The 14,135-nt window shown below is 26.7% G+C and overlaps 1 protein-coding gene and 2 long non-coding RNA genes across 5 annotated transcripts in view; 1 reads left to right on the top strand and 2 right to left on the bottom strand.

Moving 5' to 3' along the window:
- LOC126301331 (uncharacterized) overlaps positions 1-6,835 on the bottom strand; it is a 176,334-nt gene extending 169,499 nt beyond the window's left edge. Inside the window, exon 1 of the long non-coding RNA XR_007553046.1 lies at positions 6,302-6,835. This is a non-coding gene — a long non-coding RNA (uncharacterized LOC126301331). The remainder of the gene's footprint in view (positions 1-6,301) is intronic.
- The window catches only part of LOC126301319 (uncharacterized), a 173,079-nt gene that overhangs the window by 9,348 nt on the left and 149,596 nt on the right, over positions 1-14,135 (top strand). The window lies entirely within an intron of this gene.
- LOC126301315 (NADH-ubiquinone oxidoreductase chain 5-like) overlaps positions 1-14,135 on the bottom strand; it is a 371,580-nt gene that overhangs the window by 290,977 nt on the left and 66,468 nt on the right. The gene's annotated exons all lie outside the window — the stretch shown is intronic.

Genomic DNA, 14,135 nt, shown 5'->3' with positions numbered 1-14,135 from the left:
TCTTGTTAATACTCGTACTTCTGTATTTATTGGTAGGATTGTTCGGTTATCTACATCTAGTAGTCGGAATCCATCATTTTCTAGGTCTTGTTCTGGTGTTATATAAGTGTCAAATTCTACGTCTATGAAGTCTGAATATTCATATCTTCAATATCATTGTCGTCCAATGGTTTTAATTGTAATTATTGCATCTACTGAATCATCAAGTAAATATAATAGTCGTAATGATGGAAGGGCAATAAAAATTAATGTAATTGCTGGTAAAGCTGTTCAGATTGTTTCAATTAAATGTCCATGAAGTATATTACGGTTAGTATAGGCAATAAATAATATATAACTTAGGGCATAACCTACAATTACTGTAATTAATAATAATACGACCATAGTATGATCATGAAAGAATGATAATTGCTCCATTAATGGTGAAGCTCCATCTTGAACAGATAAATTTGATCATGTTGCCATTAATAAATATATTCTAATAAAAGGTCAAACCTTTATTTGTAGAGCTTAAATCTACTGCACTAATCTGCCATATTAGAATCTAGAGATTAATGGTAATTCTGAGTAACTATGTTCTGCAGGAGGGTTATTTTGTAGTCATTCTGTTGATCTTCTTATGTTAGCTCTAAATATAATTGCTCGGTTTGTAATCATTCTTTCTCATATAATTGCAATGAATATAATGATTCCTACAATAGAAATTGTAGACCCAATTCTTGATACTACGTTTCATGAGGTATATGCGTCTGGGTAGTCAGAGTATCGTCGAGGTCAAAGAATGATGTATTTAAATTTCGATCTGTTAATAATATAGTAATAGCTCCTGCTAAAACTGGAAGTGAAAGAAGGAGAAGTAATGCTGTAATAGCTACAGATCATACAAATAAAGGTGTTTGATCTAAAGTTATACTTTCTGATCGTATATTAATTGCTGTTGTAATGAAATTCACTGCACCAAGAATAGATGATACACCTGCTAAGTGCAGTGAAAAAATAGCTAGATCTACAGATGCAACCCCGTGTGCAATAGCTCCTGCTACAGGAGGGTAAACTGTTCATCCTGTACCAGCACCATTATCTACTATAGAAGATGTAAGAAGAAGGGTTAGTGAAGGTGGTAGTAATCAAAAACTTATATTATTTATTCGTGGAAATGCTATATCTGGTGCACCAATTATTAGTGGAACAAGTCAATTACCAAATCCACCAATTATAATAGGTATTACTATAAAGAAAATTATTACGAATGCGTGAGCTGTAATAATAACATTATAAATCTGGTCATCCCCAATTAGAGATCCGGGTTGGCCAAGTTCAGCACGAATAAGTATTCTTATTGATGTTCCTACTATTCCTGCTCATGCTCCAAATATGAAGTATAAAGTACCAATGTCCTTATGGTTTGTTGAGAATAATCATTTTTGCGGTAAGATGGCTGAATTTTAGGTGGTACACTGTAAATCTACTTATGAGATGTTTTCTCTCTTATCATATTTAGGTCTTATATTCAATTATGATTCTAGACTGCAATTCTAGAGGTGTAAAATTTTACTAAGGCCTAAAAGATTATTCTTTTAATTATAACTTTGAAGGTTATTAGTTTGATTAACTTAAGTCCTTAGTATAATGAAATTAAGGTTGATGTTGAAGTCAATCCTATTGTTGAAATTATTACTGTTATAGGAAGAATGATTCTTGATTTTTGGGACTTTATCTTTATAGATCACGAATTTTCTGTGTATGATATAATTAGAGCTGAGAATCTAATACGTATATAGTAGTAGAGTGTAATTGTAGTAAATACAACTATAATAGTTATAATAGTTGTTATATTGTTTTCTATTAATGATTGTATTACAATTCATTTTGGTAAGAATCCAAGGAATGGTGGTAGTCCACCTAAAGATAATAAAGATAAGAATATTATGAATTTAATTTCGGTTTTTATATTTCTGGCCGAATAAATTTGATTTATGAAAAATAAATTTATTTGCTTAAATAATAAAACTATAATTAATCTTAATAGTGAGTAAATAATGACGTATAGTTCTCAGATGTTTTCTCTGACTGTTAATGATCTAATTATTCAACCTAAATGTCTGATTGATGAATATGCTAAAAGTTGTCGTAAGGATGTTTGATTTAAACCTCCTATTGCCCCAATAATAATTCTTAAGATAATAATTGTTCAAATAAAAGTTCTTAATTGAATACAATAAGATAAGACCATTATTGGGGCGATTTTTTGTCATGTTATTAATGTTAAACAATTATTTCATCTTGATGCTCCTATAACTTCTGGAAATCAGAAATGGAAAGGTGCAGCTCCAATCTTTAATAATAGTCTAGATCTAATTATTATTGATGGGATAAATTCTGTTTCCCATCCCATGGGATATTTTATTTGAATCAGCAAAATTGAAAATAATAATATTGTCGATGCTATTGCTTGGACAATAAAATATTTAATTGATGATTCATTTATTATTATATTTTTATTTCTTGTTAGGAGCGGAATAAATGAAAGTAAGTTGATCTCAAGTCCTATTCAAACCCCAAATCAGGAATTTGATGAAATGGACAGGATCGTTCCTATCATTAATGTTGATAGGAAGAGAAGTTTTTAGAGTTGTTGGTCATTAAAAAGGAGAGGATTGATACCTCTATAAATGGGGTATGAACCCATTAGCTTGTTTAGCTTACCTTTTTACATTAAGGTGTATGATGCACGTTAGTTTTTGATACTAAAGGAGGTAGTTTAATTCTATCTTATGTAATTTTAATGAAGGTAATTTTATTTACTTTATTTACCCTATCAAGGTAACCCTTTAATCAGGCACTTCATTTATTTAATATATAAATCGAAAGTTTTTTTTTGAAATTCTTTTATGTATTATTTTGTTTAATTAGGATTAATTTATCCTGCTCATTTTATTTATATATATATATATATATATAATAAATAATTTATATTAATATATTACATTTAATTGAAATTAAAGTATTATAAGTTCATCTTACCATTATCAATTGATTATTTTAATGCAATTATTTACCTAGGATTATAGCTACTTATGTTTTTAGCTTAAAATAGGTTATTATAATATAATATATATAATAATATGTAATTTAATATTTAATATTATTATAATTGGATATAATAAATAAAATTATTAATTAAAATATAAAATATTATAATTAATATAAATAAATATTAATTATAATAATATAATAATGTAAATTATCTATAATTAGATTATTTAACTAATATATATGAAAGTTAACTTAATATAAAAAAAAGAATTCATATTAATAACATATTATATTAAATTACATAATTGTATAAAATATATTTATTATATTATTTAATCTTTCTTTATTTATTAGTGAAAAGAAAGATAAAATAAGAAAGAATATAATACGTTTATTGCTATACATGTTCCATATTAATCTTTAATTATATATAATAGAGAAGTTGTTGTTTATCTGCCGAGACGTAAATAATGGTTGAATTATCCGAACCTTACACGCAAATGGAGCATCTATATTTTTTATTTGTATTTACTTACATGTAGGACGGGGAATTTACTATGGATCTTATATATATATACATTCCTGAATAATTGGTACAGTGATTTTATTTTTAGTTATAGCAACTGCATTTATAGGATATGTCTTACCCTGAGGCCAAATATCTTTTTGAGGTGCAACAGTAATTACTAATTTATTATCAGCAATCCCATACTTAGGAACAGATTTAGTCCAATGAGTATGAGGAGGATTCGCTGTTGATAATGCAACATTAAATCGATTCTTCACATTCCATTTTGTATTACCATTTATTATTGCTGCTATAGCAGCAATTCATTTATTTTTTCTTCACCAAACAGGATCTAATAATCCTCTTGGACTAAATGGAGATATTGAAAAAATTCCATTCCATCCATATTTTAGCTTTAAGGATTCTATTACATTTGTAATAATAACATCATTATTAATTATACTATGTTTAATTAATCCTTACCTATTAGGAGATCCAGATAACTTTGTACCTGCCAACCCATTAGTAACACCAGTTCACATTCAACCAGAATGATATTTCCTATTTGCATATGCAATTCTACGATCTATCCCTAATAAGTTAGGAGGTGTTATTGCATTATTTTTATCAATTAGAATCTTAATAATTTTACCATTTTATAATAAAACACCATTCCGAGGCATTCAATTTTACCCTATTAATCAAATTTTATTTTGAATTATAGTAGTTGTTGTATGCTTACTAACGTGAATTGGTAAACGACCTGTTGAAGAACCTTATATTATAACAGGTCAAATCTTAACAATTATTTACTTCACATATTTCTTAATTAATGTCCATGTCGCAAACGCATGAGATAAATTAATTAAGGAATAAAGTTAATTAGCTTAGGAAAAGCATATGTTTTGAAAACATAAAATTAGAAGTTTAACTCTTCTATTAACTTTTCTCAAAAAATTTCACTAAACAAATGAGATAAATAAAATCTTTAAACCAACAAAGAAAATAAAAAAATTCAAAGATAAAGGTAAAAAACTTTTTCAAGCTAAGTACATTAATTTATCATAGCGGAACCGTGGTAATGTTCCACGAACCCAAATAAAACCAAAAGATATAATAGCAAGCTTAATAAAAAATATAAAAGAATAAAAATCACCGCCCAAAAAAATTAAAGCCAGTAACTTTCTTATGAAGACAATTCTAGTATATTCAGCTAAAAAATTAAAGTAAAACCACCCGCACCATACTCAATATTAAATTCTGAAACTAACTCAGATTCCCCTTCAGCAACATCAAAAGGAGTACGATTAGTTTCAGCTAAGCAAGAAGCAAAACAAGCTAAAGCTAAAGGAAAAGAAATAATAATAAATCAACAATAAAGCTGATAGTTTATAAAATCAAACATATTAAAACTACCAATTAAAATAATTAAAGACAATAAAATTAAAGCTAAACTAACTTCATAAGAAATTGTTTGAGCAACAGAACGAAGAGAACCTAATAATGAATAATTTGAATTAGAAGATCAACCAGCAATTATAACAGTATAAACACCTAATCTAGTACAACATAAAAAAAATAAAAATCCATAAGAAAAAGAACACATATAAGTTAAATAAGGAAAAATTACTCAAACGGCTAAAGAAATCATTAAATTAAAAACAGGGGAAAAATAATAAAGTAGGTAATTAGATATAATAGGAATTGGCTGCTCCTTACAAATTAACTTAATAGCATCTCTAAATGGCTGAGGAATTCCAACAAAACCTACCTTATTTGGACCCTTTCGAATCTGAATATAACCTAAAACCTTACACTCTAATAAAGTTAAAAAGGCAACACTAATTAAAACACAAATAACCAATAAAAGAAAATTCAAAATAAATATAAATTAATCATAAAGTATCAATACTATTTGTAGAAAAAATCTACATAAATGAATTCTAAATTCAACACATTAATCTGTCAAAATAGTAAATAAATTAATATTAATCAATATAACAAAAAATATTTTAATTATATGGTCCTTTCGTACTAATATGGATTAACAATCTTAGGATAGAAACCGACCTGGCTCACGCCGGTCTGAACTCAGATCATGTAAGAATTTAAAGGTCGAACAGACCTAATCATTGGGCTCCTGCACCCAAAATTTTTCTTAATCCAACATCGAGGTCGCAATCTGCTTTGTCGATATGAGCTCTCAAAAACAATTACGCTGTTATCCCTAAGGTAACTTAATCTTATGATCATAAATTATGGATCAAAATAACAAACATAAATAAATGATATAATAATGAAGAGTTTATCTATTCTTCATGTCACCCCAACAAAACATCATCATTAAATATAGAAAGACAAACAAAAAACTATATAAAAGTAAAATGTCAAGCTCTATAGGGTCTTCTCGTCCTAAAGAAGAATTTAAGCCTTTTGACTCAAAAGTTAAATTCAAAAATTTATTAAGAGACAGTTGATTTCTCGTCAAGCCATTCATTCCAGCCACTAATTAAGAGACTAATGATTATGCTACCTTTGCACGGTCAAAATACCGCGGCTCTTTAAAAATACGCTCAGTGAGCAGGCCAGACCTCAAAATATAAACAAGAGGACATGTTTTTGATAAACAGGCGGAAATCAATTTTGCCTAGTTCCTTATAATAAGTTCACAAGGTAAAAATTTCATACAAATAAATATACTAATTCTATCATTATTACAAAAATTTTAAAATTAAATTAATAATCTTATTAAAAAACCTAAAATATTTATAAAATCAAAATAAAAAATAATGAACTAAAACGTAATCTTAAAGATAGCTGGTTTAAAGCTTACTATTATATTTCTATAAAATAAATTATAGGTTATTAACTTCAAAGCTTATCCCTTAAAGAATAAATAAGTTAATATTTTTACTTAAAAAATTAATTAAAAACAAATAACTTTAAAAAATTAAATTGTTTCTTAAGAAACTAGATATCTTGGGAAACGATTAACATCTCATTTCTATAAATAATTTAATAATAATTATGATACATTAACTATAAATTATTTATAAATCAACCCAAATCGAGACAAGTAAAATAAATACTAAAATTTTGATAAACCCTGATACAAAAGGTACAATAAATAAAATCTACTTAAAAAAATTTAAAATAATATTTCATAAAACACTTACATTACCAATAAACTATAATTTAAAAAATCAATTCTATAAAATATACTAAGACAAAAATACAATAAAATTATTTATATTAAATAATTAAATAAACAAAAAATAAATATAATAAAAAAAATAATCAAGATATCCTGATTTGCACAGAAAAATTTTCAGTGTAAATGAAACACTTTACTAATAAGTTATATCTTGAAACTCTTCCTAGATACACTTTCCAGTACATCTACTATGTTACGACTTATCTCATCTAAATTGAAGCTACTTTAAAATAAAATAGAATAATCAATAATGAGAGCGACGGGCGATGTGTACACATCTCAGAGCCAATATCAGTTAAATTAAATAAATTAAATTACTATCAAATCCACCTTCATTAACAGTATTTCACTATCAAATCCGTTATAAACAAAAATCTATTGTAACCCACCTCCTCTTAACTATAAGCTGCACCTTGACCTGAAATATTTTATAATTATAAATCTTGAGAATTATAACTCTAAAAAGATTCTCTGATAACGGAGATATACAAACAAATAAATTAAGTAGAGTAAATCGTGTATTATCAATCATGGGGTAGGTTCCTCTGAATGGAATGAGATACCGCCAAATTCTTTGGGTTTAAAGACCTTAACTAATAGTACCCTGGTAAATATAATTAACATTTAAAATAATAGGGTATCTAATCCTAGTTTATTATTTAAATTTCACAGATTCATAAAAAGGGCCACAAATAAATTTTAACATTTCACCTTACAAATTTATATTTCAACCCTAATAATATAAACAATTGTTTTAACCAATAATATTCACTTGTATCAATCGTATAACCGCGGCTGCTGGCACGAATTATGCCGATACTAAATCAATTGCTAAATCCTAAATCACTTGATAATTAAATCAAATTACTGCAAAAAGAACATTTAGTCTAACAAAACTTACATATAATACAAAGAAAAAGTGAATAAACAAGCAAGAATAAAACTTTTAAAAATAAAAAATAAGAAAATTTTAAATCTATTAATTCAGGAAAAAATAAAAGATTCAAATATTTAAAGAAAAAAAAGAAAAAAACCACAAACATTAACAAAAAAAAAAGAAACGCCCCTATGTATGACCACAACAACATCTCTATTATATATAATTAAAGATTAATATGGAACATGTATAGCAATAAATGTATTATATTCTTTCTTATTTAATCTTTCTTTTCACTAATAAATAAAGAAAGATTAAATAATATAATAAATATATGATTAGTATGGTTAATTCATCCAAATAATATAAATCTTAGCCATATAGGTAGGGCAATTGCAAATGTTAATGCTAAATGTCTTGTTCTAGTAAAAATATAAGGGAATAATCCTATGAAATTGTTAAATAATATTATAATAAAAATTGAGATGAAAATGAATGTTGTCCCATTAAATGATTTTGGTCCAAGAAGTGTTTTAAATTCATTATGTAAGGTTAAATTTAGTTTATTTCAGATAATGTTAATTCGTGATGGTGTAAGTCAAAATAGTGATGGGATTAATAATAGTCCTAGAAATGTTCTAGTTCAATTTAATGATAAATTAAAGATGTTAGTTGATGGGTCAAATGTTGAGAATAGATTTGTTATCATTTTCAATTTAAGTTTTTTATTTCAATTGTTCCTTTTTCTGCTCTTTTAATAAGGTTAGGTTTAAATGAGAAGAAGTTTATTTGATTAAACAAGAATAATGTAGCTGAAAATATAATGAATAGTGAGAATCATATAAGAGGGGATATTTGAGGGATTTGGATATAATTTCCCCATCAGAAGTAGTCGTTAATTTACTATTATTTGGTTTAAGAGACCATTACTTACTTTCAGTCATCTGATGAATTTCAAGGTGTACTAATTTTTTTTAGTTACTTTAGATTGACACTCTAATGTTATTTATTTTAACTAACTCCTTAAATTATCTTAGATAATCACTTAATAAATAAATTTACTGAAGTTCTTTCAATTACAATTGGTATAAATCTGTGGTTTGCTCCACAGATTTCTGAGCATTGTCCAAAGAATAATCCAGGTCGATTTATTGTGAATGTTCCTTGATTTAACCGACCTGGCGTTGCATCAATTTTAACCCCTAATGCAGGAACTGCTCATGAGTGTAGAACATCAGATGCTCTTGTTAATACTCGTACTTCTGTATTTATTGGTAGGATTGTTCGGTTATCTACATCTAGTAGTCGGAATCCATCATTTTCTAGGTCTTGTTCTGGTGTTATATAAGTGTCAAATTCTACGTCTATGAAGTCTGAATATTCATATCTTCAATATCATTGTCGTCCAATGGTTTTAATTGTAATTATTGCATCTACTGAATCATCAAGTAAATATAATAGTCGTAATGATGGAAGGGCAATAAAAATTAATGTAATTGCTGGTAAAGCTGTTCAGATTGTTTCAATTAAATGTCCATGAAGTATATTACGGTTAGTATAGGCAATAAGTAATATATAACTTAGGGCATAACCTACAATTACTGTAATTAATAATAATACGACCATAGTATGATCATGAAAGAATGATAATTGCTCCATTAATGGTGAAGCTCCATCTTGAAGAGATAAATTTGATCATGTTGCCATTAATAAATATTTTCTAATAAAAGGTCAAACCTTTATTTGTAGAGCTTAAATCTACTGCACTAATCTGCCATATTAGAATCTAGAGATTAATGGTAATTCTGAGTAACTATGTTCTGCAGGAGGGTTATTTTGTAGTCATTCTGTTGATCTTCTTATGTTAGCTCTAAATATAATTGCTCGGTTCGTAATCATTCTTTCTCATATAATTACAATGAATATAATGATTCCTACAATAGAAATTGTAGACCCAATTCTTGATACTACGTTTCATGATGTATATGCGTCTGGGTAGTCAGAGTATCGTCGAGGTATTCCTGCTAATCCTAGGAAGTGTTGAGGAAAGAATGTTAAATTTACTCCAATGAATATAATTGTAAATTGGATTTTTAATCATGTATTATTTATAGTTAATCCTGTAAATAGTGGATATCATTGAATGACACCTCCTATAATTGCAAATACTGCTCCTATAGATAATACATAATGAAAGTGGGCTACTACATAATATGTATCATGTAATACAATATCAAGTGATGAATTTGCTATTCCTGTTAATCCACCAATTGTAAATAGGAAAATAAATCCTAGAGCTCATAATAATGGTGGTTTGAACTTGAATTTAGTTCCATATAATGTAGCTAATCATCTAAATGCCTTAATTCCTGTAGGTACAGCAATAATTATTGTTGCTGATGTAAAATATGCTCGTGTGTCAACATCCATTCCTACTGTAAATATATGATGTGCTCATACAATAAATCCTATTAGTCCAATTGATAGTATAGCATAAATTATACCTAATGTTCCAAATGATTCAATTTTTCCTCTTTCTTGACATACAATATGTGAAATAATTCCGAACCCCAGTAGAATTAAAATATAAACTTCTGGGTGTCCAAAGAATCAAAATAGATGTTGATATAGAATTGGGTCACCCCCTCCTGCAGGGTCAAAGAATGATGTATTTAAATTTCGATCTGTTAATAATATAGTAATAGCTCCTGCTAAAACTGGAAGTGAAAGAAGGAGAAGTAATGCTGTAATAGCTACAGATCATACAAATAAAGGTGTTTAATCTAAAGTTATACTTTCTGATCGTATATTAATTGCTGTTGTAATGAAATTCACTGCACCAAGAATAGATGATACACCTGCTAAGTGCAGTGAAAAAATAGCTAGATCTACAGATGCACCCCCGTGTGCAATAGCTCCTGCTAGAGGAGGGTAAACTGTTCATCCTGTACCAGCACCATTATCTACTATAGAAGATGTAAGAAGAAGGGTTAGTGAAGGTGGTAGTAATCAAAAACTTATATTATTTATTCGTGGAAATGCTATATCTGGTGCACCAATTATTAGTGGAACAAGTCAATTACCAAATCCACCAATTATAATAGGTATTACTATAAAGAAAATTATTACGAATGCGTGAGCTGTAATAATAACATTATAAATCTGGTCATCCCCAATTAGAGATCCGGGTTGGCCAAGTTCAGCACGAATAAGTATTCTTATTGATGTTCCTACTATTCCTGCTCATGCTCCAAATATGAAGTATAAAGTACCAATGTCCTTATGGTTTGTTGAGAATAATCATTTTTGCGGTAAGATGGCTGAATTTTAGGTGGTACACTGTAAATCTACTTATGAGATGTTTTCTCTCTTATCATATTTAGGTCTTATATTCAATTATGATTCTAGACTGCAATTCTAGAGGTGTAAAATTTTACTAAGGCCTAAAAGATTATACTTTTAATTATAACTTTGAAGGTTATTAGTTTGATTAACTTAAGTCCTTAGTATAATGAAATTAAGGTTGATGTTGAAATCAATCCTATTGTTGAAATTATTACTGTTATAGGAAGAATGATTCTTGATTTTTGGGACTTTATCTTTATAGATCACGAATTTTCTGTGTATGATATAATTAGAGCTGAGAATCTAATACGTATATAGTAGTAGAGTGTAATTGTAGTTAATACAACTATAATAGTTATAATAGTTGTTATATTGTTTTCTATTAATGATTGTATTACAATTCATTTTGGTAAGAATCCAAGGAATGGTGGTAGTCCACCTAAAGATAATAAAGATAAGAATATTATGAATTTAATTTCGGTTTTTATATTTCTGGCTGAATAAATTTGATTTATGAAAAATAAATTTATTTGCTTAAATAATAAAACTATAATTAATCTTAATAGTGAGTAAATAATGAAGTATAGTTCTCAGATGTTTTCTCTGACTGTTAATGATCTAATTATTCAACCTAGATGTCTGATTGATGAATATGTTAAAAGTTGTCGTAAGGATGTTTGATTTAAACCTCCTATTGCCCCAATAATAATTCTTAAGATAATAATTGTTCAAATAAAAGTTCTTAATTGAATACAATAAGATAAGACCATTATTGGGGCGATTTTTTGTCATGTTATTAATGTTAAACAATTATTTCCTCTTGATGCTCCTATAACTTCTGGAAATCAGAAATGGAAAGGTGCAGCTCCAATCTTTAATAATAGTCTAGATCTAATTATTATTGATGGGATAAATTCTGTTTCCCATCCCATGGGATATTTTATTTGAATCAGCAAAATTGAAAATAATAATATTGTCGATGCTATTGCTTGGACAATAAAATATTTAATTGATGATTCATTTATTATTATATTTTTATTTCTTGTTAGGAGCGGAATAAATGAAAGTAAGTTGATCTCAAGTCCTATTCAAACCCCAAATCAGGAATTTGATGAAATGGACAGGATCGTTCCTATCATTAATGTTGATAGGAAGAGAAGTTTTGTAGAGTTGTTGGTCATTAAAAAGGAGAGGATTGATACCTCTATAAATGGGGTATGAACGCATTAGCTTGTTTAGCTTACCTTTTTACATTAAGGTGTATGATGCACGTTAGTTTTTGGTACTAAAGGAGGTAGTTTAATTCTATCTTATGTAATTTTAATGAAGGTAATTTTATTTACTTTATTTACCCTATCAAGGTAACCCTTTAATCAGGCACTTCATTTATTTAATATATAAATCGAAAGTTTTTTTTTTAAACTCTTTTATGTATTATTTTGTTTAATTAGGATTAATTTATCCTGCTCATTTTTTTATATATATATATATAATAAATAATTTATATTAATATATTACATTTAATTGAAATTAAAGTATTATAAGTTCATCTTACCATTATCAATTGATTATTTTAATGCAATTATTTACCTAGGATTAAAGCTACTTATGTTTTTAGCTTAAAATAGGTTATTATAATATAATATATATAATAATATGTAATTTAATTTTTAATATTATTATAATTGGATATAATAAATAAAATTATTAATTTAAATATAAAATATTATAATGAATATAAATAATTATATTAATTGTAATAATATAATTATGTACATTATCTATAATTAGATTATTTAACTAATATATATGAAAGTTAAATTAATATAAAAAAAGAAATCATATTAATAACATATTATATTAAATTACATAATTGTATAAAATATATTTATTATATTATTTAATCTTTCTTTATTTATTAGTGAAAAGAAAGATTCAATAAGAAAGAATATAATGCATTTATTGCTATACATGTTCCATATTAATCTTTAATTATATATAATAGAGAAGTTGTTGTGGTCATACATAGGGTCGTTTCTTTTTTTTTTTGTTAATGTTTGTGGTTTTTTTCTTTTTTTTTCTTTAAATATTTGAATCTTTTATTTTTTCCTGAATTAATAGATTTAAAATTTTCTTATTTTTTATTTTTAAAAGTTTTATTCTTGCTTGTTTATTCACTTTTTCTTTGTATTATATGTAAGTTTTGTTAGACTAAATGTTCTTTTTGCAGTAATTTGATTTAATTATCAAGTGATTTTGGATTTAGCAATTGATTTAGTATCGGCATAATTCGTGCCAGCAGCCGCGGTTATACGATTGATACAAGTGAATATTATTGGTTAAAACAGTTGTTTATATTATTACGGTTGAAATATAAATTTGTAAGGTGAAATGTTAAAATTTATTTGTGGCCCTTTTTATGAATCTGTGAAATTTAAATAATAAACTAGGATTAGATACCCTATTATTTTAAATGTTAATTATATTTACCAGGGTACTATTAGTTAAGGTCTTTAAACCCAAAGAATTTGGCGGTATCTCATTCCATTCAGAGGAACCTACCCCATGATTGATAATACACGATTTACTCTACTTAATTTATTTGTTTGTATATCTCCGTTATCAGAGAATCTTTTTAGAGTTATAATTCTCAAGATTTATAATTATAAAATATTTCAGGTCAAGGTGCAGCTTATAGTTAAGAGGAGGTGGGTTACAATAGATTTTTGTTTATAACGGATTTGATAGTGAAATACTGTTAATGAAGGTGGATTTGATAGTAATTTAATTTATTTAATTTAACTGATATTGGCTCTGAGATGTGTACACATCGCCCGTCGCTCTCATTATTGATTATTCTATTTTATTTTAAAGTAGCTTCAATTTAGATGAGATAAGTCGTAACATAGTAGATGTACTGGAAAGTGTATCTAGGAAGAGTTTCAAGATATAACTTATTAGTAAAGTGTTTCATTTACACTGAAAATTTTTCTGTGCAAATCAGGATATCTTGATTATTTATTTTATTATATTTATTTTTTGTTTATTTAATTATTTAATACAAATAATTTTATTGTATTTTTGTCTTAGTTTATTTTATAGAAATGATTTTTTAAATTATAGTTTATTGGTAATGTAAGTGTTTTATGAAATAT

This window comes from Schistocerca gregaria, unplaced genomic scaffold, assembly GCF_023897955.1.
Source record: "Schistocerca gregaria isolate iqSchGreg1 unplaced genomic scaffold, iqSchGreg1.2 ptg000066l, whole genome shotgun sequence".
Lineage (NCBI taxonomy): Eukaryota > Metazoa > Arthropoda > Insecta > Orthoptera > Acrididae > Schistocerca > Schistocerca gregaria.
This window is presented reverse-complemented; position numbering and strand designations above follow the sequence as displayed.